Below are 26,963 nucleotides of genomic sequence, written 5' to 3'. Positions count from 1 at the left end.
ATTTGAATTCTTTGTACAATAAAAAGTTGAAACAACTCAAATCGCAAACACCCACTGCCGATGGCATTAAATGTCACACTTCTAAATTCGTCGTCCTAAAATCGTTCTTCCGTAGGTCAATTGAAATTCATCGGATGGCAGTAATTAAAATTTTCCACCCAATCATCCATCATCAAGCGGCATACGTTTTGTTATCCACTGAAAGCCGTTCTATTCGGAAATAGCCCAAATTCTTCCCGGTTCCCTGAATAATTTCGAGCGTCATCATCCTTCCTATCATCGTCGCCATCAACAGCGTCACCACATCAATGCCGCATCACCCAACTTTGGCTGACTGTCTGACTGACAGCTGCAACCGGAAAGAGATAGAACATAATGAGATCCGATCGGATTGATTGGTGAACTTGGCAAATTTGCTTGAATGTGTGTGAGCGTGGATTCACGAAAGCTGATTTGGGGATAATTTCAATAATTCTCGATGACACTAATTACCGGGATTCGATCGAAAAGTATGTCAAGCTACAGTTCCAGCCGAAAATACCCAAGCCTATCAAAAAGCATCGGAAAGGATTCAATCGTAAAAATATGTTCGACCGTAACTGTCAACAGGCATTTGGACTAACCACGTGGGAGGTGGTTGTTGGGTGGATGCGATTAGAAATCGAACTTTTGGGCGCAACTTTTCGCTAATGAGATTCGTCCGAATCGATTGGGGAGATCACACAAAACTGATCCCGGCGAAAACAGATTTGCACACCAATTTTGCCGAGTCGGTGAATAAATTTGGTGCATTCAAAACTCTTTTATTCGATTGTAGATAGCCAAACTCTTCACAAATTTTTGACTGCCCCCGACAGGATTTCTGTTAAAAACCGGGAAAGGGTAAGGCTAGGGTGCATGTGTTGCAGAATTAATTACCGAATCGACGTTTAATTGGTGCACCAGAGCGCCGCCCCACGAAGGGAGCATTAATTAAAATTTGCCTCGATTATTATTGATTTGTAGGAAAACGTGGTTGCGAAAAAACTCAATTAAAACTGTCAGTGGAGTGAGCAATCAACTGAAACATTTCTGACAAATAAATTGTATAAAACTGGGTGACTGTCAAATATTGACAGACAACAAATAAAAGCTCGTCACCACTTTCGAATGTTTTGAACTTAAAATTCATTGAATATTGTCCAAATTTTCAAAATTGTCATAATTGTCAAAATTGTCAAAATTGTCAAAATTGTCAAAATTGTCAAAATTGTCAAAATTGTCAAAATTGTCAAAATTGTCAAAATTGTCAAAATTGTCAAAATTGTCAAAATTGTCAAAATTGTCAAAATTGTCAAAATTGTCAAAATTGTCAAAATTGTCAAAATTGTCAAATTTGTCAAAATTGTCAAATTGTCAAAATTGTCAAAATTGTCAAAATTGTCAAAATTGTCAAAATTGTCAAAATTGTCAAAATTGTCAAAATTGTCAAAATTGTCAAAATTGTCAAAATTGTCAAAATTGTCAAAATTGTCAAAATTGTCAAAATTGTCAAAATTGTCGAAATTGTCAAAATTGTCAAAATTGTCAAAATTGTCAAAATTGTCAAAATTGTCAAAATTGTCAAAATTGTCAAAATTGTCAAAATTGTCAAAATTGTCAAAATTGTCAAAATTGTCAAAATTGTCAAAATTGTCAAAATTGTCAAAATTGTCAAAATTGTCAAAATTGTCAAAATTGTCAAAATTGTCAAAATTGTCAAAATTGTCAAAATTGTCAAAATTGTCAAAATTGTCAAAATTGTCAAAATTGTCAAAATTGTCAAAACTGTAAAAATTGTCAAAATTGTCAAAATTGTCAAAATTGTCAAAATTGTCAAAATTGTCAAAATTGTCAAAATTGTCAAATTGTCAAAATTTTCAAAATTTTCAAAATTGTCAAAATTGTCAAAATTGTCAAAATTGTCAAAATTTTCAAAATTTTCAAAATTGTCAAAATTGTCAAAATTTTCAAAATTTTCAAAATTGTCAAAATTGTCAAAATTGTCAAAATTGTCAAAATTGTCAAAATTGTCAAAATTGTCAAAATTGTCAAAATTGTCAAAATTGTCAAAATTGTCAAAATTGTCAAAATTGTCAAAATTGTCAAATTGTCAAAATTGTCAAAATTGTCAAATTTGTCAAAATTGTCAAAATTGTCAAAATTGTCAAAATTGTCAAAATTGTCAAAATTGTCAAAATTGTCAAAATTGTCAAAATTGTCAAAATTGTCAAAATTGTCAAAATTGTCAAAATTGTCAAAATTGTCAAAATTGTCAAAATTGTCAAAATTGTCAAAATTGTCAAAATTGTCAAAATTGTCAAAATTGTCAAAATTGTCAAAATTGTCAAAATTGTCAAAATTGTCAAAATTGTCAAAATTGTCAAAATTGTCAAAATTGTCAAATTGTCAAAATTGTCAAAATTGTCAAAATTGTCCAAATTGTCAAAATAGTCAAAATTGTCAAAATTGTCAAAATTGTCAAAATTGTCAAAATTGTCAAAATTGTCAAAATTGTCAAAATTGTCAAAATTGTCAAAATTGTCAAAATTGTCAAAATTGTCAAAATTGTCAAAATTGTCAAAATTGTCAAAATTGTCAAAATTGTCAAAATTGTCAAAATTGTCAAATTTTCAAAATTTTCAAAATTGTCAAAATTGTCAAAATTGTCAAAATTGTCAAAATTTTCAAAATTTTCAAAATTGTCAAAATTGTCAAAATTTTCAAAATTTTCAAAATTGTCAAAATTGTCAAAATTGTCAAAATTGTCAAAATTGTCAAAATTGCCAAAATTGTCAAAATTGTCAAAATTGTCAAAATTGTCAAAACTGTCAAAATTGTCAAAATTGTCAAAATTGTCAAAATTGTCAAAATTGTCAAAATTGTCAAAATTGTCAAAATTGTCAAAATTGTCAAAATTGTCAAAATTGTCAAAATTGTCAAAATTGTCAAAATTGTCAAAATTGTCAAAATTGTCAAAATTGTCAAAATTGTCAAAATTGTCAAAATTGTCAAAATTGTCAAAATTGTCAAAATTGTCAAAATTGTCAAAATTGTCAAAATTGTCAAAATTGTCAAAATTGTCAAAATTGTCAAAATTGTCAAAATTGTCAAAATTGTCAAAATTGTCAAAATTGTCAAAATTGTCAAAACTGTCAAAATTGTCAAAATTGTCAAAATTGTCAAAATTGTCAAAATTGTCAAAATTGTCAAAATTGTCAAAATTGTCATAATTGTCAAAATTGTCAAAATTGTCAAAATTGTCAAAATTGTCAAAATTGTCAAAATTGTCAAAATTGTCAAAATTGTCAAAATTGTCAAAATTGTCAAAATTGTCAAAATTGTCAAAATTGTCAAAATTGTCAAAATTGTCAAAATTGTCAAAATTGTCAAAATTGTCAAAATTGTCAAAATTGTCAAAATTGTCAAAATTGTCAAAATTGTCAAAATTGTCAAAATTGTCAAAATTGTCAAATTGTCAAAATTGTCAAAATTGTCAAAATTGTCAAAATTGTCAAAATTGTCAAAATTGTCAAAATTGTCAAAATTGTCAAAATTGTCAAAATTGTCAAAATTGTCAAAATGGTCAAAATTGTCAAAATTGTCAAAATTGTCAAAATTGTCAAAATTGTCAAAATTGTCAAAATTGTCAAAATTGTCAAAATTGTCAAAATTGTCAAAATTGTCAAAATTGTCAAAATTGTCAAAATTGTCAAAATTGTCAAAATTGTCAAATTTGTCAAAATTGTCAACATTGTCAAAATTGTCAAAATTGTCAAAATTGTCAAAATTGTCAAAATTGTCAAAATTGTCAAAATTGTCAAAATTGTCAAAATTGTCAAAATTGTCAAAATTGTCAAAATTGTCAAAATTGTCAAAATTGTCAAAATTGTCAAAATTGTCAAAATTGTCAAAATTGTCAAAATTGTCAAAATTGTCAAAATTGTCAAAATTGTCAAAATTGTCAAAATTGTCAAAATTGTCAAAATTGTCAAAATTGTCAAAATTGTCAAAATTGTCAAAATTGTCAAAATTGTCAAAATTGTCAAAATTGTCAAAATTGTCAAAATTGTCAAAATTGTCAAAATTGTCAAAATTGTCAAAATTGTCAAAATTGTCAAAATTGTCAAAATTGGCAAAATTGTCAAAATTGTCAAAATTGTCAAAATTGTCAAAATTGTCAAAATTGTCAAAATTGTCAAAATTGTCAAAATTGTCAAAATTGTCAAAATTGTCAAAATTGTCAAAATTGTCAAAATTGTCAAAATTGTCAAAATTGTCAAAATTGTCAAAATTGTCAAAATTGTCAAAATTGTCAAAATTGTCAAAATTGTCAAAATTGTCAAAATTGTCAAAATTGTCAAAATTGTCAAAATTGTCAAAATTGTCAAAATTGTCAAAATTGTCAAAATTGTCAAAATTGTCAAAATTGTCAAAATTGTCAAAATTGTCAAAATTGTCAAAATTGTCAAAATTGTCAAAATTGTAAAAATTGTAAAAATTGTAAAAATTGTCAAAATTGTCAAAATTGTCAAAATTGTAAAAATTGTCAAAATTGTCAAAATTGTCAAAATTGTCAAAATTGTCAAAATTGTCAAATATGTCAAAATTGTCAAAATTGTCAAAATTGTCAAAATTTTCAAAATTGTCAAAATTGTCAAAATTGTCAAAATTGTCAAAATTGTCAAAATTATCAAAATTGTCAAAATTGTCAAAATTGTCAAATTTGTCAAAATTGTCAAAATTGTCAAAATTGTCAAAATTGTCAAAATTGTCAAAATTGTCAAAATTGTCAAATTGTCAAAATTGTCAAAATTGTCATAATTGTCAAAATTGTCAAAATTGTCAAAATTGTCAAAATTGTCAAAATTGTCAAAATTGTCAAAATTGTCAAAATTGTCAAAATTGTCAAAATTGTCAAAATTGTCAAAATTGTCAAAATTGTCAAAATTGTCAAAATTGTCAAAATTGTCAAAATTGTCAAAATTGTCAAAATTGTCAAAATTGTCAAAATTGTCAAAATTGTCAAAATTGTCAAAATTGTCAAAATTGTCAAAATTGTCAAAATTGTCGAAATTGTCGAAATTGTCAAAATTGTCAAAATTGTCAAAATTGTCAAAATTGTCAAAATTGTCAAAATTGTCAAAATTGTCAAAATTGTCAAAATTGTCAAAATTGTCAAAATTGTCAAAATTGTCAAAATTGTCAAAATTGTCAAAATTGTCAAAATTGTCAAAATTGTCAAAATTGTCAAAATTGTCAAAATTGTCAAAATTGTCAAAATTGTCAAAATTGTCAAAATTGTCAAAATTGTCAAAATTGTCAAAATTGTCAAAATTGTCAAAATTGTCAAAATTGTCAAAATTGTCAAAATTGTCAAAATTGTCAAAATTGTCAAAATTGTCAAAATTGTCAAAATTGTCAAAATTGTCAAAATTGTCAAAATTGTCAAAATTGTCAAAATTGTCAAAATTGTCAAAATGGTCAAAATTGTCAAAATTGTCAAAATTGTCAAAATTGTCAAAATTGTCAAAATTGTCAAAATTGTCAAAATTGTCAAAATTGTCAAAATTGTCAAAATTGTCAAAATTGTCAAAATTGTCAAAATTGTCAAAATTGTCAAAATTGTCAAAATTGTCAAAATTGTAAAAATTGTAAAAATTGTAAAAATTGTAAAAATTGTCGAAATTGTCAAAATTGTCAAAATTGTCAAAATTGTCAAAATTGTCAAAATTGTCAAAATTGTCAAAATTGTCAAATATGTCAAAATTGTCAAAATTGTCAAAATTTTCAAAATTGTCAAAATTGTCAAAATTGTCAAAATTGTCAAAATTGTCAAAATTGTCAAAATTGTCAAAATTGTCAAAATTGTCAAAATTGTCAAAATTGTCAAAATTGTCAAAATTATCAAAATTGTCAAAATTGTCAAAATTGTCAAAATTGTCAAAATTGTCAAAATTGTCAAAATTGTCAAAATTGTCAAAATTGTCAAAATTGTCAAAATTGTCAAAATTGTCAAAATTGTCAAAATTGTCAAAATTGTCAAATTGTCAAAATTGTCAAAATTGTCATAATTGTCAAAATTGTCAAAATTGTCAAAATTGTCAAAATTGTCAAAATTGTCAAAATTGTCAAAATTGTCAAAATTGTCAAAATTGTCAAAATTGTGAAAATTGTCAAAATTGTCAAAATTGTCAAAATTGTCAAAATTGTCAAAATTGTCAAAATTGTCAAAATTGTCAAAATTGTCAAAATTGTCAAAATTGTCAAAATTGTCAAAATTGTCAAAATTGTCAAAATTGTCAAAATTGTCAAAATTGTCAAAATTGTCAAAATTGTCAAAATTGTCAAAATTGTCAAAATTGTCAAAATTGTCAAAATTGTCAAAATTGTCAAAATGGTCAAAATGGTCAAAATTGTCAAAATTGTCAAAACTGTCAAAATTGTCAAAATTGTCAAAATTGTCAAAATTGTCAAAATTGTCAAAATTGTCAAAATTGTCAAAATTGCCAAAATTGTCAAAACTGTCAAAATTGTCAGAAATGTCAAAATTTTAAAAATTGTCAAAATTGTCAAAATGGTCAAAAATGTCAAAAATGTCGTTACTGGCGAATTTAACAAATTAGTTTTTGACAATATTGTTTTCAAATCATGAAAGATTTTTTGACAAAAAAATAAGCAAATGAATGTTTCTCTTCTAAGGAAATTCTTTCGCACAATAAGCTTTTCCTGAACAATCATCAAACAAAATTACTCGGAAAGACTTGAATATCACCCATTTTGAAATTTCCTCTTAGCATCGAGAGTCATTTGAATTGCTTTCACTTCGCCATAGCAAGTCATTTATCAGCTGCTTAACCAAACAAACCATTTTAATCAGCCATTTCTGGGTTTGTTTCATGCTGCCAAACACTTTCATCCCGGGCAGGAAAACACATTCCAAACCAGCCACATCGTCGAGGAGCTGCTGCTGGCTGTTGCCGTGTAAATTTTAATCAAAACCTTCATAAATGGCATTTCCCGTTGTTCTCCCGTTCGTTTTCGTTACACGCCGAAGGCACTGTTTTTCCCGAAACAAAGTCTCAAAATGAAGCCATTTTTTGCCGGAGCCCTGACTTCCAAACCTCTGCTGCTTTCCCTATTTTCATTATTAATGAAAATATCCACCTCCCTTCCGATCCCGAACGTCTACAAGCCTTTTCGATTCACAATAAAAAAAAAAAAGAACCAGGAGAAAAGTGTGTGGAGCGCTCAACCCTTTTTCTCCAGTCATTTTTTTTTTCATTCTGGAAGAGGATGTCCTGAGTAGAAAAAATGCCACCAATTCCCGGCGGCTGCGGCGACAAAGACGATGACGAGGACGATGACGACGACGTAAGGCTGAGATGAGAACTGGAGCCTGTTTTTTTTTGCTCTCTCTAGAGCCCACAATCGGTGTAAAACCCAACAATTTTGGTTTGCTTTTTTTTTGCTCCCTGACTTTTTCTTAAGAGTAAACTGCAAGACAGTTAACCCGGCAGTGGGTTTTCTTTCTTGACTTATTTTAATATGTTTTAAACTGAGCAGCAAACCCACCATCGCATAGGGGCTAGATAATGCAATGAATTTCATTCACTCCAGACGATCTTGCGTTGAGTTTAAAATTTTGCAGTAGAACGGGCTAAAAATGTTTCAGCTGGAATTCCTGGAAATGTGATTTTATTTTTAAAAGCATAATTTTCATATCTGTGTAAAGGAACATAAAAAAAGTTTCACCATAAAAACTTCAAAACAATTTCATTGCAGGAACTTGATACGTTTTTAAGCGTCAAGGCAGTGCTTTCAATCAGTTCAATATTTTCAAGAACAATCTAATTAAAAAAAGAAAAGAATAAAAAATTTTTCTTCCAGATGGAACTTTAGATGCTTTAAGTCGTGCAAAAATTTAAAGATATTCTATTATTGTATTTTGCAAAAGTAAATCGTATTGAACCTTAACGTTTTTTAATCGTTTCAAAAAGTAGACTTCGTCTAATATGAACACGTATTTTTTTCAAACAGTGATTAATTTATTTATTTCGAATAAATAGAATGATGACCAGAAAATTAATAATACTGCTCTGTTTTTAAGTTATTTAAGTGAGCTTTTTCTGTTGAAGTGGTCGTTTTATTGTTGAAGGTTTAACGTTTCCAAACAGTTGAAAATAAAAATTCAATAATTGTACAACCACTTATGAACTGATCTAGAATGAGGGTAGGCTTAAAGGAGTACATTATAAAAACATACGGGAAAATTTTGCCTAAGCGAAGCTTCTTTTCACGAACATATAATTTTGTCTGTGATATTATGATAATGATAGAAAATTTCGATTTTTTCCGTGAATCATTCAATTGAATTGACTTTTTTCAAATATTTATTATGACAAAATCTGTCACAGTTAGTCCTTTAAACAACTCTATTAATTCAGTTCATCAGTGGTACAACTGGTGGTCATTTCTCCTAAGTTTGATTTTGATGCTTTCAAGTACAATAGATTCAAAGATGAAAAAAAAAATCTATAGGTATATAGCACTCTTCCAAATAAACGAATTTCAAATCAAATCAAACCTATAGGTATATATAAAAAGCAATTTCTGTATGTTTGTTTGTTTGTTTGTCCTCTATAGACTCAGCCGTCTTAAGATCTAGAGGTCTGAAATTTGGCATGGATGCTTATTAGGACCAGGAATGATGAAAAATGTTTTCACATTTTCGGATGACCCCTTCTGAAGGGGGTCGTCCATACAAGACAAATATTGTTTTCGCGATATTGACGTTATTTTTCGTCGCATTGTAACCAAAATTTGCACATAGAGGTTTTGAGAGATGGAAAATTGATTCCAGGTATTAAATTTTGTGTCAGGGGTCGGCAAAAGGGGTCGTCCATATGAACTGTTTAGTGTTCTTACTATATTGACGTTATTATGCATTGGATTGATATGAAAATTTGCATATCAGTGTTTTGAGGGATGAGGTATTAAATTTTGAGTCAGGGGTCGGCCAAAGGGGTCGTCCATATCAACTTCTTATTGTTTTTACGATATTGGCGTTATTATGCATTGGATTGAGGAGAAAATTTGCAGGAGGGGATTTTAAGGATTGGACAATCGATTCGAGTTATCAAATTTTGTAAAAGGGCTCGGCAAAAGGGGTCGTCCATATCAATTGTTATATGTTTTTGCGATATTGACGTTATTATTGTTTTGATTTTGATAAAAATTTGCACAAGAGTATTTTGAGGAACGATCAATCGATTCCAGGTTTCAAATTCAGGGTCAAGAGTCGGTCAAAAGGGTCGTCCATATTAAAACTGTTTTTGCGATATTGATACTTAAATACATTGGATTAAAATGGAAACTTAATACGTGAGAATTTCAAGAAAAGAGTAATTGATTTCAAGAGTCGAATTTCAATTCAGAGGTCTGCGAAAGGGGTCGTCAATATAAACTGTTCAATGTTTTTGCGGTATTGAGGTTATTGAGATTGAATTGAGATGAAAATTTCCACATAGAAGTTTTGAGGAACGCTGAATTGCTTCAGGTTTCAAATCTCGAGTCAGGAGTCGGCAAAAATGGTCGTCCATATTATCTGTTCAATGTTTTTGCTATATTGGGGGTTATTCTGCGATTCGAGTGACGTGACTCACAAAATTTAACTTCTTTATCCTGACTCCAGGAAATGGTTCAGAGAAGAGACTTTAGTATGAATGAGCTCAAAAAATTGATCACAGGACATTTGAGCTGAAACTTCTAGCCTTGAGTGGTTTCTGGAGTCGGCACAACGATGTGAAATTTTGCATATCACGTCACGTGACTCTCAGAATAAGCTCGATTGTCTTGATTATAATGAAAATTTGCACATGGTAGTTTTACTGCACATGTAATTGATTTCACGTGTCAAATTCTGACAAAGAATCAGTAAAAAGGGTCGTCCATAATATTTTCGATTTTTTTTGCAATAACTGCGTGTTAGGCATTGTATCGGGGCAAAAATTTAAATTCAAATAAAAGTTAATAAATTCAAATAAAAGATAACAAAATTTCCATTAGACGACAGAAAAAGGAGTCGTCCACATTTACTGTTTGATGTTTTTGCAATAATTGTTTTACTATGTATGAGATCCAGACAAAAAATCATTCACGGGTGTTTTACAAAACGGATAATTGATTTTTGAATTAAAAATTTGAATCAGATGACAGAAAAGGGGTAGTTCGTATAACTTTTATAATATTTTAGACATAATTTCGTTGTTATGCATCCGAAAAAGACAAAATCCGTACACGGGTGTTCTTTTCGACGGTCAATCAATTTATTATTTTGAATTTCTGTTTGGTACACGAGCCAACAGGTCGCTGGCAAGTTCTGTTTAGTATTTTAAGCATTTTTTTCGTGAAAATGCGTCCCAATTACCAACCAAATACCAAATCATCAGCTTTAAAGTTAAAAGCGAAACGAAGTTCGTACGGGATCAGCTAGTACTTTATAATTTTTATCTCATTTTTATCTCAAAATGTTGTCCAGGATACAAATATTCTTAATGAACAGAAGTTGCGACCAGTTAATGTCAGTTTTTGTAAATTTTCGAAAATAAACTCTTTGTTTAAACTATGTTCCATACGCCGTAATGAAAGCTCACGCGAAAAAACTTTCATCAGTAATTCAGCAACAATTGTTATGATATCTTTTCAATTTTGAAAAACTGAAAAATTTAATTTTTTTAAAGATTATTCATCATCATCATGATCAACATGTTTTTTCTTTTTAATCAAATGAAGTATATTAAAAAATTTAAGAATAAGTTTTTTCTCTTTTAGATTTGTTAGTTCATCAGTTACGACTGTTAACACTTATAAATTTTTCAAACTTTAAACTCTATATCATAAAAGCTGAAGGCGATAGAAACAATTTGTGAGAAGATTTGAGTTCAGGAAATTACAGGAAAATTTCATCTATCAAATTAACAAAGGCACAAAAATGCCGTTTGTCTTTTGTTATCAATTGAATTCTTTAAATAAATTTTCGAAATGGTAAAAAGTTTTTATTGAAAAAAAGTTCTTCTAATAAACTTATCTGTTCGATGGTTCAAATAAATTCACCATTTTTTTTTGTTTTTTGAAATTTTAAAATGAATTGACCACGTGTAAACTAATTTCTTTCTTCGAGATATTTTAAAACCAGTTTGTCCTTGTTTCAGATTCTGAATTTTTATTTTCTGAATAGATTTTTTTTTTTAAATTTTAATAAGAAAATCACAGTTTCTTCATTTTGTCCTTGTGAGGAAATGATGACAAGTAGCTTTTTTAAAGCAAAATTTCAATGATTTTAAAGTGCTTTCTTTTTTTCAATATTTACAATACCTCATAGAATAACATATTTTTGAATATGTTTTCAGAGACTCGCCGGATTTATTGTGCATCTTTGTGTGCCGGAATCAATTTCAAAACCTTCTTTTGTCACTCGGAGTTGAAACATCGCGAGTGGCGGGATAGTAAAAAAAATAATGCGAAAAACAAATAAATTTTAACATGTAGTAAGAAAGTAAGACACGAACGCCACAAACGTGGTAAAGTGTCTATAATTAGAGAAAAAAAATATTGCAAGAAAGCTTGTATGCAACAAAATCGCATACTATATCCATGCACAAACCTGTAAATCCAGTTATTTTTTATCGAAAAATTCAATAAAATCAAGAATCCAAAAAGTGAACTTACTCCCATCTTCCACGATTTCTTTGTTTGCTCATATAATCTTTCGGATACTTGATTTTTTTTTCGAAATTGACATAAAATTCTGAAAACTTTATTTAGTCCCTCCTTCGGGTTTTTTTTTTGAAATTTCGAAGAGGAGGTGATAAAAAAGAAATTTAAATTTGTTCCAGCCTTATTATTTCGCACGGACATGTCTTCCTTTTTTCACTCTTGAAAAGCATACAGTTTCACATGCAATCTTTTGGTTTATTTTTTCCCTTCCTTGAAATGAGTTATCTTTTCCCCTCTAATGAAGTCACTTCTTGAGATGTAAAACTTAAAAAAAAAACAAGATTTGGAAGCCTTCGTTTTTAAAATTCAGTGGAATGGTTTGTTTTCAAACGAACTAAATTTCAACAATTTATACACAATATTTTGACGTTACATGTAACGTAAAAGTTTTCGTGAACGTGCGCGACATTTAAAAAAATATTGTATAAATCGTTGAAAAATGAGTCTATCTCAAAATAAAAAATCAGAAATGTAAAGAACTGCATTTGAACAAAACTGTTTTTTAAAAAAGCTTATTGAAAATAACAGTGATAGCACAAGTAGGGGAGATAAGGGCATAATGGCCACCTAATGGAAAACGCTTATTTAATCATAGAAAACAGCTAGAATATGTTAATAACATCATTTTTTCGTGTTCAGACATTTAAATAGTCTATTTCTAAATTGGCTGAAACTTGAAAAAACCAGATGAAAACGTTTAAAAATGCATGCATGCATGCAACTAGTCACGCTGTAGCTCTATGATTGAGTTGACTACATCAAGTTGATTTCGCTGCTATATTATACGGCAGAAAACGCTCATCGTGCCTCGATTGATAGTGCTCTGTTCGCCCGGAGTCAACAATTTTAAGTTAAAACGTGTTTTGAATTGATAAAAGTGGAAAATAAAAAAAATATGATAGTGAAAATGGAGAAACAATGTGTACATAATGTTGCAGTGCGTATATTTTGGATCAAGATGATTTTTATGGCAGAAAAGCTTATTTCGTGGTGGTAAAAAATTTTAATATTTCCATCACTTGAGAAACTAGCTGGATATTTATAAATATTTCTGAAAAGTAGATAAAAAAGATTTATTTTTTGGTGAAAAATTAATACTTAAGGAAGTATGAAACAAATCCTCATGAAAATTTATTTAAGAAAATACATACTTTTTGTAGAAATGAGTAGTGCTTATTACGCCCCGAGGGCTCGTTATGCCCTCATCTTCCCTACAAATATTTAAAATTTCTACTTACAAAACTTATGGAAATTTAAATTTAAAACTTATAATTATAATCGAAAAATTTTAAAATTCACTTAAAATTATTTGAATTTATCAATTTAACAAGAATAAAAATTCACATTCATCCAAAGTACGAAAAAACAGTTGTTAAAAATAATTTTAAAAAAATTATCACATTTTTGGTTAAACTGTAGAAAATGGAAAAAAAAATTAAATAATGGTTTTGGATTAATGATCATCTTTTTCCGAAAACTGTTGACATTTCATTTTCTAAGAAAATGCTCAAAAGTTTTTTGCTGTAAATTAAATAACCCCGATTAGTAAAGATCAAGTTTTGAAGAAATTTCTCAACCAAAAGGTTTCTTACATATTTTCTCAAGAACGGTTTTTTTTTCAGCAAAATTGTTAATTGATAAGAATCTTTAATATCAAATTCTAAAAAACATTTTTTTTCATTTGATTACTTATATTTCAAAAAAATTGATTAGTTTCATTCTTTGATGAATTGAACCTCTGAACCAAGAATATTTTTTCCAAAATCTGTATACTTTGTTGTATGGAGCAGTTTTTTTTTCAAAAAACAAAATTATTATTTGTTTTGGATGTTTATAGGATTGCAAGTCCTTCAGTAATCAAAGATTGATTCGATTTAAAACTGATGTATTTTAAAAACTTTCAAACGCCATTATACCAAAACGAAAGGTGATAGACAAAATCTAGCCAAAGATTTGAATTCAAGATGCCAAAATATTCTCAAACCAGTAGTTCAAAAAAAAGCTCCAAAATTACTACTCCCCTGCAAAGTTTTCATATTAAAATCCTTCTCTTTTATCAAATTTGTAGGTACTAAATCAACCGTCCTCATTTTTTGTCCTTCTTTTTATGTTTAGATGTTCAACTTTTCACAAGCTATTTCTGCCAAAAGTCTTACTTTTCTATACATTTCATTCACTTGTGAGAGAAAATTTTTCTGAGCAAATTCAGCAGTTCAGCAGAATCTTTATAATTTTTGAAATTTTATGCGAGCTCTCATGATTCATTTATAAAATAAAAATGATGGTAAGCTTCCGAAAAAAACAAGTCATATCTTTCGGGTTTCGATCTTTGATTTTCAAGATTTTCTAAATTAAAGGATTTTCATTACTGGGACAATAAATAATCATATTTAAATTTGAGATAAAAACAATTTAATTTGTTCGTTAATTTATTCCACGAAGTTTCAGTTTTTTTATATTTTTAAATAAAATTCCTCTAAACTTCAATGTAAAGTAAACTTTTTAAAAAGGGCTTCGATATGGCCCGGGTTTATTCACATTATTTGAAAAATCTAACAAAAAACTCAGAGTGAATTATTATAATTATTCGTTTTCAGGTCGAAATAGGAATTTAATGTAAGTTTTATTCAACTTACAATGACCGATTTTTTGGAATCCTAAAATGCGATCCAAAACATGCTGATTTGTTTTTATTTAGATAAATATTTCTTCATGATTTCTCTTCTCAATTTTTACTGGAAAATTCCGTGGTTTTGACCAAATTTGCCCAATTATTTCCTAAATTTTGGATTGAACATTTTGTAATTCAATGCCCAGATTTTGCCAGGTTTTAAAATAACTTTTTAAAATTGCTTCCTCTGTTAAAAAAATTTGATCATTCTATCTCCAACTATTTCCTAGATTTTCTGCATTAATAATTGTCTTTTTTGTTAAAAAAAAATACTCATGTGTTCAGCCGAATCTATCCGAAGATTTTTGCAGAAAATTTACATGCAAATCATCATCATCCACACATCACTAATTTTCGTCACGAAGTTATTGTGATAAAAGTTTATTTAAAGAAAATATCTAAAATACATCTTTCAAAAAGGATTGCTATTGACTACAGAAAAAGTGGCTCCAGAGAACTAAATGTATTTTTTTTGGAACCCGTATGTAATTAAAAATATTAATTTACTCACAGTCAAAATTTTCACCAATCAACACTCGAAAAGGAAATTTTTTTAATGTCTCTGGAGCCACTTTGTTGCAAACTGGAGACCATTTTTTTTTTATTTTAGCTTTACGTTAGAAGACACAGAATCTAGATGCAAAAATATTAGAGTAATAAACGATTTGAGCTTAATTCATTAGAATTTTTTTGTAAACTCTAGTGAGTTAAAGCTCTCAACATAGGAGATCTTTCTATTGTGGGTGAAAAACCAGAAGAAGCATAGATTTATTTAATGCACAAATACAGCTGTCATTAAAACCTATTGAGATTTCTATTGAGAATGGTCATGTCATTTCGAAATCTTAAGCGCACAAGAGTTTTCAATTCTGTTCTTCAAGATGCTTCCTTTTCGATGGGATAAATAAACCCAAGAGGTTGGAAATTCCGAAGTCCATGTTTCTTATAAAAAATGGAAGAAGAGAATTAAATCACTTTAGAAAATCTCTCCCTTTAGCATTTTTCAATTATCGAGTTATAGTTTGATTTGTTATTTGATTGAAGAAGTCTTAAACTATTTATTTATTCACTTTAGTGCCGTGAATTTCTTCGCAAATTTGGAATAGTTTTTCAATCATTCCCAGCTAAGTTATTTTAGAATCTTCTTCATGTTGTACAAAACTTGAGCTGTCATAAGCCAAGATGCAAAGTTTTGCCAGAAACTACCAGAGAACTTGCATGTTTCATATGAACTTTCTAACCCGTCCCTAGTGAATTCCTCAAGCCCACTGTTCAGCAGAAAACCAACACACATATATTGAAAGTGTGTGGGGGTGGAGCGTAGGACGCAATGCAAGAAACCTAAATTAAACATGCTTGCTTGCTGGCTGGCTGGCTTGCCTACCTTCCAACTAAGGTAGGATTTCTGACTTCATTTTTTTGTACTGTTGCGCTCTTTACTAGTTTGTGTCATGTACACATTTGTGCTGCTCCAATGTTGTCCTGTGAGCTTTTACCGCTTTCATGTGGAATCTGTACACAAAAAAATGTTCATTTTCTTCCAGCTTCAGGACGCTGCAGGCTCTATTTGAGGGTGAACTTTACACGAGAAAATAAAAGTTTTTGAATTTTTTTAAGGATTAATCTTCAGGAAAAATTTAAAATTTCCAGTACTCTTGTCATTTCAATTTGTTTAAAATTAAAAAAAAAAATTCACTGAAAACTATATGTATTATTTTTGTAGTAGAAGGTCTGCCGTATACAAAGTTCATTGACAAAAAATAACTAAAATATTCAGGAATGAAATCTTAATCGATGCTTGTTTTCCAAAGTCGTTTGATAGCAAAATCCTATCAATTCAACCCAAATTGATCGAACACAACGATAAACCAACGGCATTCAAAGGCCTATATCTTATCAGAAAACATGATAGTCGACAAATGTAAAACCACAGGATTCCAAATAGAACAACAGACAGAAAAAAAACACCATCATCGTCCATAAGTTGACTGGTTGATGATTTGGAGTCAGGTCCTTTTCGGTCCCAATATTATCCCCTTATCAGATTCTTCCTGGCACTTATATTTTGTGGTGATCCTTCCTTCCTTCGAAAACACTGGCCGATGAAGGCGCCTGAAGGTATGCTTGATTCTTGTCTCCATCATCAGTTTTCTAGAGCAGTAGGAGCCTTCTCATTATAATAATTTTACCTCGCCCTCCGGGCAAAGCCTTTGGCCTTATCCCTTCCCCCGGATCCAGTCAATTGACCGAAAGGCCCAACAGGCCAAAACATAAGCCAACAATCCTCGTCGCTCAAGCCTGAGGTTCAGGGGTTGTTGCACCAATTTTTATGTCCCAAAACCTGCATCTTTCACCTGACGACAGTTTTTCATAGGCGCTTACGAGGAATGCCAGATTTTTCCAGGGAACGGGAAAACGGAAGGAATCGACGAAAGATGGAAGCAACCGGCTGGTAGAACACCATCAAAAGCTAATTCCTTTGTTTGCTTGATTAAGTGGGACGGGGGACCGTTTTTATCTGGGCGGATTTTTGTCAAGCCTTTCGGAGGCTCTTATCGTCTTGACCCCATCTTTAAGCTGGCCGAAGGATGACGACGAAGTTTGTGGTGTTGGAATCTCATAATGCGACTCACGGCTTTGGTCGGTTGGATGGACGGATGAACTGGACTGGATTGAATCCGGTTGGTCCGGGTTGTGGTTTTTTTTTAATGAAACAGACGATCTACGGCCAAGGTTGCCAAAATATTTGGGTATATTAAAAAAAAATCAGTTACTGTAAGAACAATTCTGATTGTTGTATGTTTAAAACCTAAGATGACCTGAAAAAATACCGTTGATCTTGTCAACATGCTTCAATAACTTTCACCAAAACTTCATGATTTGTTTATCTTGAAAACGACCGTGTTATCCCTAAATTCGTCTTAATAAACAAAAGTTTAAGAAAGTTTTTTCTGCTCAATAGCTGGTTTTACGTCGAACAATTATAAATGAAGGTTTGCACGCAGTATTGTTGGATGTTCTATTTAGTAATATTCTTAGGAATGTTTTGCCAAACCCCAGAATACTGAATACGGAAGTACTTTTTCTCCCAAGGCGACCGTCAAAAATTGGTTCAATTGAGGCCTAAATGGTCGCTAACAAATTTCGATGGGATCTTTTATCATGTTGTATGAAATAGAAAGCCGTTAACATTCACGATCTCGTATTCCATGGTTTCGAAATGAAGAAAGTTGTGTTAAAAATCTGGACACTTCACTAAACCGTGATATTTGGGGATGAAATGATTTTCCTCAATTAGTTTAAAGAAAACCATCGACAGCATTATTTACAATTTTGGGGAACATTGGCTTATCACACGACGGCTTGATGGGAGAAACACGACTGTTCACACTGATGTTCTTTCGTGAACTGAGCTCCTGAGCCAGCGTAATATAGCAGAGAGCAAGAGTGCGAAAGATAGGATAAGCCCCGCAAACAGAGATGCCAATATGCCTGATTTTTCAGGGATTGCCTGATTTTTCGAGGCTCTGCCTGACAACCTGAAAAGCCATTGATATTCCCTGATTTTTCAAAAAATGCCTGATTTTGCCTGATTTTTGCGAATGTGATGAAAAATGGGTAGTAAGGGACTAAATTAGGTACCATTGCTGAAGTTAAAAAGCGAAAATGTGGCTGAATGAAACCAATCGAAAGATTCCCATTAATTCATATCTTAAAAAGGGAATGAAAAGGAATCTTTCGGCTTGGATTCAGTAGAATTATGCAACCAAGTAGTTAATTCATATCTTAAAAAGGGAATGAAAAGGAAACTTCACCGTCATCAGTCATAAAACTGTGACTGTGAAAAAATTAAAGCAGTCGCATTCATAACAGACGCCTTCAAATGAGTAACCAAGCAAACAAACTTGCCTCAACCTTCAGTCAAATGAAGCGTCGGAAAAATCATAGTCGCCGTCAGCCCGTCATCGTCTTTTTGACTGTGACGGGATATTGTTTAGATTAAAAAAAATCTAAGACGTCATCGAAAAGGACACGTTCATCATTAGTCATGCCATGCCATTAATGAAACTGAAACCCGTTACCGGGTTTCGGTTCAGATAGACATACAATGGAATGGAAACGTTTTCAACTAAGTTTCCGTTTTTGGAGATCAGTTCAGGGTAGTCAAGGCCCGGGATAAAATCGAACCAAACATCAACTATCTCAACCGAGGAGAACTCCGTAGGGACTAAAAAGGACAAATCGACCTTGCGGCTGTACGATCCTTCTTTTATTTGTGCTTTTTTATTTAGCCTTTCAAAATGTTTAGTAGTATTATTTAAATCTGAATTTCATTTGTCCTCGAAACTTGCAATTAGTCCAACAGGCAATCCATATACTCGATATTTTTCGAATCATACACAAATGCTTTCAACCGACGCCGTCATCTTGCTTGATGACCGTCGTTTGAAAAATAACATGCGTCACGTGAACAGAAATCCATGACGATAGTCAAGCTTTTCCAGTCCCTTGAAGCATGACTAGTAGTCAAATGAGGTCTAAAACGTCAACTATGATGTTTGAAAAATTTATGCTCTGGTGATGACCAAAAAAGCCTGATTTTGCCTGATTTTTATTTCACCAGTTCCCTGATTTTTGAAAATATATGTTGGCAACCCTGCCCGCAAAGTCCATCGGTCGAGAGAGACGTGGCTGCCGATGTTCATTGGCATTTGTTATTTTCCGCTCCATCTCTCCTTTTCAAAAAAATATTAAACAGATACGACACACTTTTTTTAGATTTTTTTTATTAATTGTGTATATTTTATCCTGATTCATGCTAACATTCTTTCTTAACCCTTCATTTCATGATTTTTTATTTTTTCTCGAAAAAATTCTCAAAAGTGCGCAATGATGAATACATGAAGGGAAAAATAAGGAAAAAATATTATTTTCACATATTTCGGTTATTTAGCAAAAATATTAATTGTTGCAAATTTGCAACAACATGAAACGGTTACACCTTTTTTTCTTCACACTCGACAACTGGAAATAAATGCTTATTCCTAATTTCTTTTGCACTAATCATAGTTTTCGCACAGGAACTTCGCAAATCTAGATTTCTGGACACCGGAAAGTTAAGAATTTATCTGGGAGTAGTCATGTATGTTGGTTTTCCACCATGGGTGCACGGGTTCACCGCAGTTTCTGCCTAAGTATGTGCTCACATGCATTCTTGGACCGACCCCATGGCTTCGTATGTAGGTATATTTTGGAAGAACGAGTCAATCAGGTTACTTAGAGGTATTCCGGCATCCGTGCATATACCTGGCCGGCTGGCAGCTGGTTAAACATTCATATAATCAGTTATAAGAGGAAACACATCTTACCTGTCGGCTTCTTATGGGATTCGAACCCAAAAGTTGTCTCGCCGATACCGGGAATCGAACCCAGCCTGGCACATCGGAACCAGACTCGCACCAGCTTATCCACTAGACTACAAAGACTCTCGAGAAATTAGCTAGGAGTAGTTATGCGATAATATACCACCTACTGAGGAAATTATTCCTTACGTTTGCTTGAAGGTGCTAAAAAAACGAACACACACATATAGGATCTTAGTGAAACTTCATGTTTCTTTGAAGAGATCTAATTTACTTAACTCTAAGGCGTACATCTTTCAAGGATTTTATGGCTAGCATCTTACCACCAGACCACGGAAAGAGCACTATATGTGCCGTGATCGGTATTCGATCTCATGGACTCTGGCTTAGATGGCTGGAACGCTATCCTCTAGGCCACGACCGGCGGCAAAATGGAAAGCTTCTTACCTATACAACTTTTCTGAACATAACCTTGAACAAATCAACACAAATCAATTCCGAAAACGTATTTAAATTGGTTCTGATAAAGATTCTTAATCTTAAATCATACCATAACTATATGCCAGTTTTAATAAACAAACTTGATATTGAAGAGCAAAGTCTCAATTTAGTTTTGAAGGAATGATCCAATTACAAATTACATTAAACTATTAAATATCATTTGTTGGCAAAATTAAAAGAACAATAAAGATTTCTTCGGAATGAGCATTAGAATTTGGAACATGATTCTAAAATTAGAATTCAAACTTGAAATCAGTTTAAGAATAAAAAAGAAATAAAAACAAAACTAAATTCGAAAACAAAAAGTTTCAATTTAAAATCAACTTCCAGAGCTTCCAGGAAAAGGTTGAGTAGTATAAATAAAGAGCATTTTTCGTCGATTGATAATAAGAAACGGCTCATACTTTAGTAAAAAATAATGAGCATTGTAATTTTCAATCAAATCAGTCATTCATCTCTAAGAAAAAAAAAGCAAAACAATACTTCAAACCTCGGTTATCGAATGTTGGCAGATAGTACTGAATTTTCAAGTGGAAAAATAAAAAAGCGTATTCGTTGTTTGTTTTTAGATTTTTAAACTCTCTGGATAAAGCCCCGTACTTGAGTTTGAATCACGTTGAATAATATAGAACTTTTGAAAATTGGTGTATGCTTATTTTGCAGGTTATGAGGCTTCCGACATTTTTTTTTATTCAAAATATGTATTTGTTATACCAATGGGCCGCGGAAAAAAAATCAAAATAATGTGTTTTACATATGCTGAATTACAAATCCTTAATAAGTTAATTATTCGGCCCCGTCCTAGTTTAAAGTTTGATAAATTTTGAACTTTTTATAATATTTTTCTAGTTTTGATAACGGTTTAGAGCAAAACTTTTATTTTTTTCACCTCGGGGGCCCTCTTTATTCAGGGGGGGGGGCAATTTTTCTCATCCCCCCCCTCTTAATACGGCCTGAACATGATAATAAATCATTAATAACGAAAACATTGTCATCGGGAAACAAATACACTGTTTAACGATGCAAGTTTCGAAAACACACTATGGAACCCATATAACTAGCTAGGGTACTACCGTTGCATGGTGTTGCATATTTGCAACAGTTATTGAAAACTCATTATATCACAGAAAAAACAAGAAAAAATCTCAAATTTTGTTTATTATGTAAATTACTTCAGTGGGAATACGAAAATATTTTTTTTTGAGTCGAAAAAAAATTCTCAATATGAATTACACTAGGCCAAAAATTTGAAAAATTAGGCTTTTTCCACATTCCATATTTTTCAGATTCAAGTGGGTTTTTTTGGTTCCTATAAACACTAAAAATATTTTTTTTTTAATTGAACGTGATCTTGAAATAATAAATATTATTCCCATCGAAAAAAAAAATTACTTTTTAGCTAAATGTGAAGTTTAGAACAGTTTTAATTAATTGTTGCATATTTGTAACTTTATGAAACGAAGGGTTAAGGTCTGATTTAAAACGGTAACCAACGTTATTTTTCCTGTTGATTGCGCATCTGCTCCTGATCAGTATAATCGTCTAAGATCTCTGTTTCCCTCAAGAACGTCGTAGAATAGTTTTCGTTCCTCTTAACCTTTAGATAATCCAACCATACAGTGAGCGAAATAAGAATAGCACCACTATGTGTTTTGCTTGTTAAATATGAATGATTGAAAATAACGAAAATTTTCTTCCACAGTTTGTTCTGAATTGCTTATCGGATAAATCAAGCATAAGTTTACTTTTTTTGGACGTAGCAATTGGCGTTGAGGACCAAAAATGTGGAAAAGGGGTGCGAAATAAGAATACAACCACTTGAGTTTTTCAACAAAAACAAGATTATTTTCAAAAAGTAAAAGTGGATAATAATGCTTTTACGAATTATTTGAATAAATTACTTCATTTTAAGGAGTTTTCCAGAATTCCAAAGGTTTTCATAATTTTTAATAAGGGGGTTTTAAGAGATGCTCCTTTAGCGTTAAGGAATTTGATATTTGAGCTGTAATTCTTTACCTAACTACTTATTTTCTTCATAAAAATGACGTGAAATGATGAAACAAACATTCGGGATTAATTTTGAATCAGAAAAAATAGGTTGGAAATCAAAAACTTCGATTTTGTTCAGTAAACCACACTTTATTCCAGTTTCAAGTCGTAGATGGCAGCACTATCTTGCAGTTGAAACCAAATTTAGTTTCAATATTGATTTTCCAGGTTTATTCAGGCCCATATTCATCATTTTGAGGTATTTTCTCATCACAGTTTTGTGCAAGTTCACGCTGCAGAAAGCTTTTCCGGATTTGCAAAAGAATCACCACCACAAAAATGTACAACCGCCAAAATTCCTGCTCATCTAAACTTCCGATTCAATTGCAAATCAAACCAATAATACTGCTAGCCGTCTGGTCCATCAAGCTCCATCGCAAAGTATAACTTTATTCTGATAATCGGTCCAAAAAATTTACTTTTAGTAACCTTGATGCAATTCTAATTTTTTTTGGATTTAGAGATCTTAGAATTTCCAAAGCGTGCTCACGGTACATGTTTCTATTTCTTGATCACAATCATCCAGCACTTCCTTATTAATCCCGGATATTCGAAAATGGGCATGAATTTGGTTAAATGGCAAGATAGTGCTGCCATCTATGACTTAAATCTAGAGAAATAGTGTTTGACTATTAAAAAAACATTAGTATTTTTGAATTCCAACCTACTCTTTGGATTGAAACTCAGCCTAAAATCTATGTTTCATCATTTTGCATCATACTTATGAATGTTAATGAAGAAAATTGGTAGTTTGGTAAACAATTACAGCTCAAATATCAAATTCCTTAACGATAGAGGAGCATCTCTCAAAACCCCCTAATTAAAACCTATGAAAACCTTTGGAATTCTGGAAAACTCTTTAAAATGCAGTTATTTATTCAAATAATTCATAGAACCTTTATTATACACTTTTACACAGTAAATTTTTAATAATAAGCTTGTTTTTGTTGAAAAACTCAAGTGGTGCTATTCTTATTTCGCACCCATTTTCCACATTTTTGGTCCTCAACGCCAATTGCTACGTCCAAAAAAAGTAAACTTATGCTTGATTTATCCGTTAAGAAATTCAGAACAAACTGTGGAAGAAAATGTTTGTAATTTTAAATTATTCATATTTTAACAAGCAAAAAACATAGTGGTGCTATTCTTATTTTGCTCATTGTATAAGTTCTTGGAAGATCACAACAACACCTTTCTCACTCAAACTACAGATCAGTGATAATATTTCATAACATTCCAATATTCTGATACTTAAAATTATCTTGGCATTCGTGAACTTTCCGTTAATTTCTGGTTCAAAAATTCAGATAGAATTATTTACACGTGTATCTTATGCGAACTATTCGTATTAGTATCAGATCTTGCTAACGAGCGAATCATTGCGAGGCGTATATCGTCCGGATTCCTAACTTATTTTTCTTCATCAATTCCTTCCAGAGGCGGTCCTAGAGCTGGCTCTGTGGGGAGGGGGGGGGGGGGCTTCCATATCTGCTGCACACTGCTCCTTGTCTTCCCTTAAAATTTCTTGTCACAAAATTAGAGGTTTGTATTTTAAAAATTTTAATTGAATAACAACAATGAAATTTTGTTAACAAATATTCTCAACATATTTATTTTGATATCCTTTTATACAACTTATACATCCTTTTATAGAACAATCTGCGAATTTTTAGAATTCACTGAGATAAAATATTGATAAAAAGATAATTTTCGTCATTTGTTTTTTGGTAGTTAAAAAATTATCACTTAAAAAACTCTTTGAAGTGTCTTTCGATATAAATTTCATTTCAATTATGAAAAAGACACACATTTTGTTAAAAGAAAATGTTTAAAATAATCTTTAAGTTATCCACAATATTTTTCCTGAGAATCTTAATATCAGCGCAAGAATTTTAACAAAATATTAATGATTCTCATTTTGCTAAAATATGTCTCGAAGTCCAATGATTTATTTGAGAAAAGTGTTTCTTATTAATTGCTATGAATTCAAAACTGAATATTTTATTACTTTTCTGAAGTATTTTCTGAATCGTGATCTAATCTAATATCTAATAAGTATTTATTCTTGTTTCTATTCTTCAATTTCTGAAAATAAATTTAACTCTAAAATAAAATTATTAAAAACAAATTCTAAGGAATGAAGTTTGGGAAATCTATTTTTATTGAAAGCAATTTTGCAACGAGTAATTTATGAAAAAAAGTGAATTTTTTTTTCTTTATGCACTCAATATTTCCAAACTTTTTGTATATTTTTAAAATAAAATAAAACAATTTTTAATTAATGGTTAATTTCTGATTGTTAATACTATTTTTTAATAAAAAAAAATCACTATCAATTGCATTTAAAATAATAGAATATTCAGATTCAGAGTGGATTTAATTATTAAGCTGGATTGCTATTTAAAGTTTTAATTATTTTTATGTGGATGAGCCAAAAGCAGTATCGGCGATATAATTGGTGTGAAACATGAAATTCAGCCTTGTTGATCAGAAATTGGACAAACATCTCCCGAAAGTTCAACTTTAGCGATTTCCTTTTTTCCGAGAAAATAGTCGAGTGATGACGGTATAGTTTATCTTTCCTGGGAAAAATTTAAACATAGGCAAGGTTTTGGAGAATCGAGAATGTTTTTTTTTATTAAATCTGTTAACCATTATTAAAATTGTTTAGTTATGATAACAGCACAAATACATATATGAGGTTCTTGGAGCCAAAAGGGTATAATAAGTACATAAAAGCTTATGAAAGACGTAAAATATCGCAGCAAACGTGCCTTCGAAGGATAGATAAATGATTTAAAAAAAAAGAAGTGAATTTCGAGAAAACACATGTTTAATTTTATGTGTTCGGCCACTTTTCGTTTATTAATCTAAAATTTATAATTCACAATCAAACGCAAAAGTATGTAAATAAAGTTCAAAAAATCTGAAAAAACCACCAATTATAGTTTTAATTATGAAGAATCGTTTGGAATTATCAACACAAAATCGATCAATTTTACACTAATATACCTTTGGCTCTAAGTGCTTCATATTGAAGTACCTACGTCCAGGCAAATACAATCGAAGCTCATTTTCTTTCAACAACGTTCTTAAATAAACATCCTAAGCAAGAAAAAAACATTTTTTTTGTAAAGGATAGTGAAATTTATTTCAGTTTTTGGGAGCTGGACTCGTTCGATCTGAGCTTATTTTTGATTCTTTCAGGCCGCTTTCTTATTTTTATTTTGTTTACTGATATTATAGAAATGTCACCAAAGTGAACCTAACAGATTTTCTAAGGGCCCGAGGGAAACCACCAAACGTTCTAGTGGATGTGTTAGCTGTAGAAGACTTGGACTTAATGTTTTAAATCTACATTTTCCTCAATGCTATTGATCTTGTTCTTAAATCCTTCAAATTTTTTTCATTATCCCCTATCTATCGTCTTTTTTCTTCAGAAAAATGATGAAATAGACCTTAAAAAACTTTTGCAAATATACACAAGAAATTTGGCATTTTCAATTCTAAAGATATGTTACGTTTCATTTAAAAATTAAAAAAAAAATAGATAGTCTGGAATTCGAATTTATCTTCTTAGTTGAAATCGTCTATCTCTTAAAAAAAAAATGGGCTTTTGAGATGTTTTTGTAAGAATCAGAACTTCCAATGAAAAACAAAAATAAGAAATAAACAAATTTTAACCCTTCATTTTTAAGCTTTTGATTTATGTTTTGAAATCAGTTTCTACAGGAAATTATAAACACCAACAAAAAAAAATTGTCGCTTTTTCTTCTGATGTGAATTTGCTACTTTATGAAACTAAATCAGATTTCGAATATCGTAAAAATTAAATAAGGTTGCAATGTTGAGAAGAATGAATGAAAAATTTGGTTGAAAATTGAATTTATTTTTATAAGGGGCTGTTCACGTACCATGTGTACAACTTAGAGGAAGGGAAACGGGGAGTTGAAAATGTCCACGCTTGTCCACGGAAAGGGGGTAAAGGTTTGAGTAATGTCCACGTGGACATGTTCGTCTAATAATTATATTCGAAAATTGAATATGTATTAAACGTAATGATACATTCAAAACTACATTAAATATTATAATTTTACATCAAATGTAAAACCGAGCTTAATGTTCTGCCTTAAATGATTTAAAATACAAAAATATATGTTCGCTGGAACCCTCAACTATCTCTAACAAAAAATTTCCAGTTTTAAGTAAAACTATGTTATAGGCTCACATTTTTTGAATATGTTGTCCACGGAGGGGGTAAAAAATTTCATTTTTCTGACCACGTGGTGTATGAACGGTCCAAAGGCAAAAAAAAACTAATTTCTAAAAAGGAAATTGTTTCTCAAACAAGGTAGACTGTTTTTAAAATTGAATAGTGTTGCAAATTACATGATTTCGAACAAATAGTTTGCGGAAATCGTCTTGTTATCTTCTATATAAGCGATTATAAAATATATTTCATGAAAGTTATAGAAGTCTTTCAGAAAATAATATTTAAAGTATTTCTATTAACCATATTTACTTCCATACTTGAATTTTTCAAATGTGTCATTATATTGAAATTAAAAAGAAAATGAAGAATT

This window comes from Uranotaenia lowii, chromosome 3, assembly GCF_029784155.1.
Source record: "Uranotaenia lowii strain MFRU-FL chromosome 3, ASM2978415v1, whole genome shotgun sequence".
Classification (NCBI taxonomy): Eukaryota; Metazoa; Arthropoda; class Insecta; order Diptera; family Culicidae; genus Uranotaenia; species Uranotaenia lowii.
Note: the sequence above shows the minus strand (reverse complement) of the source record.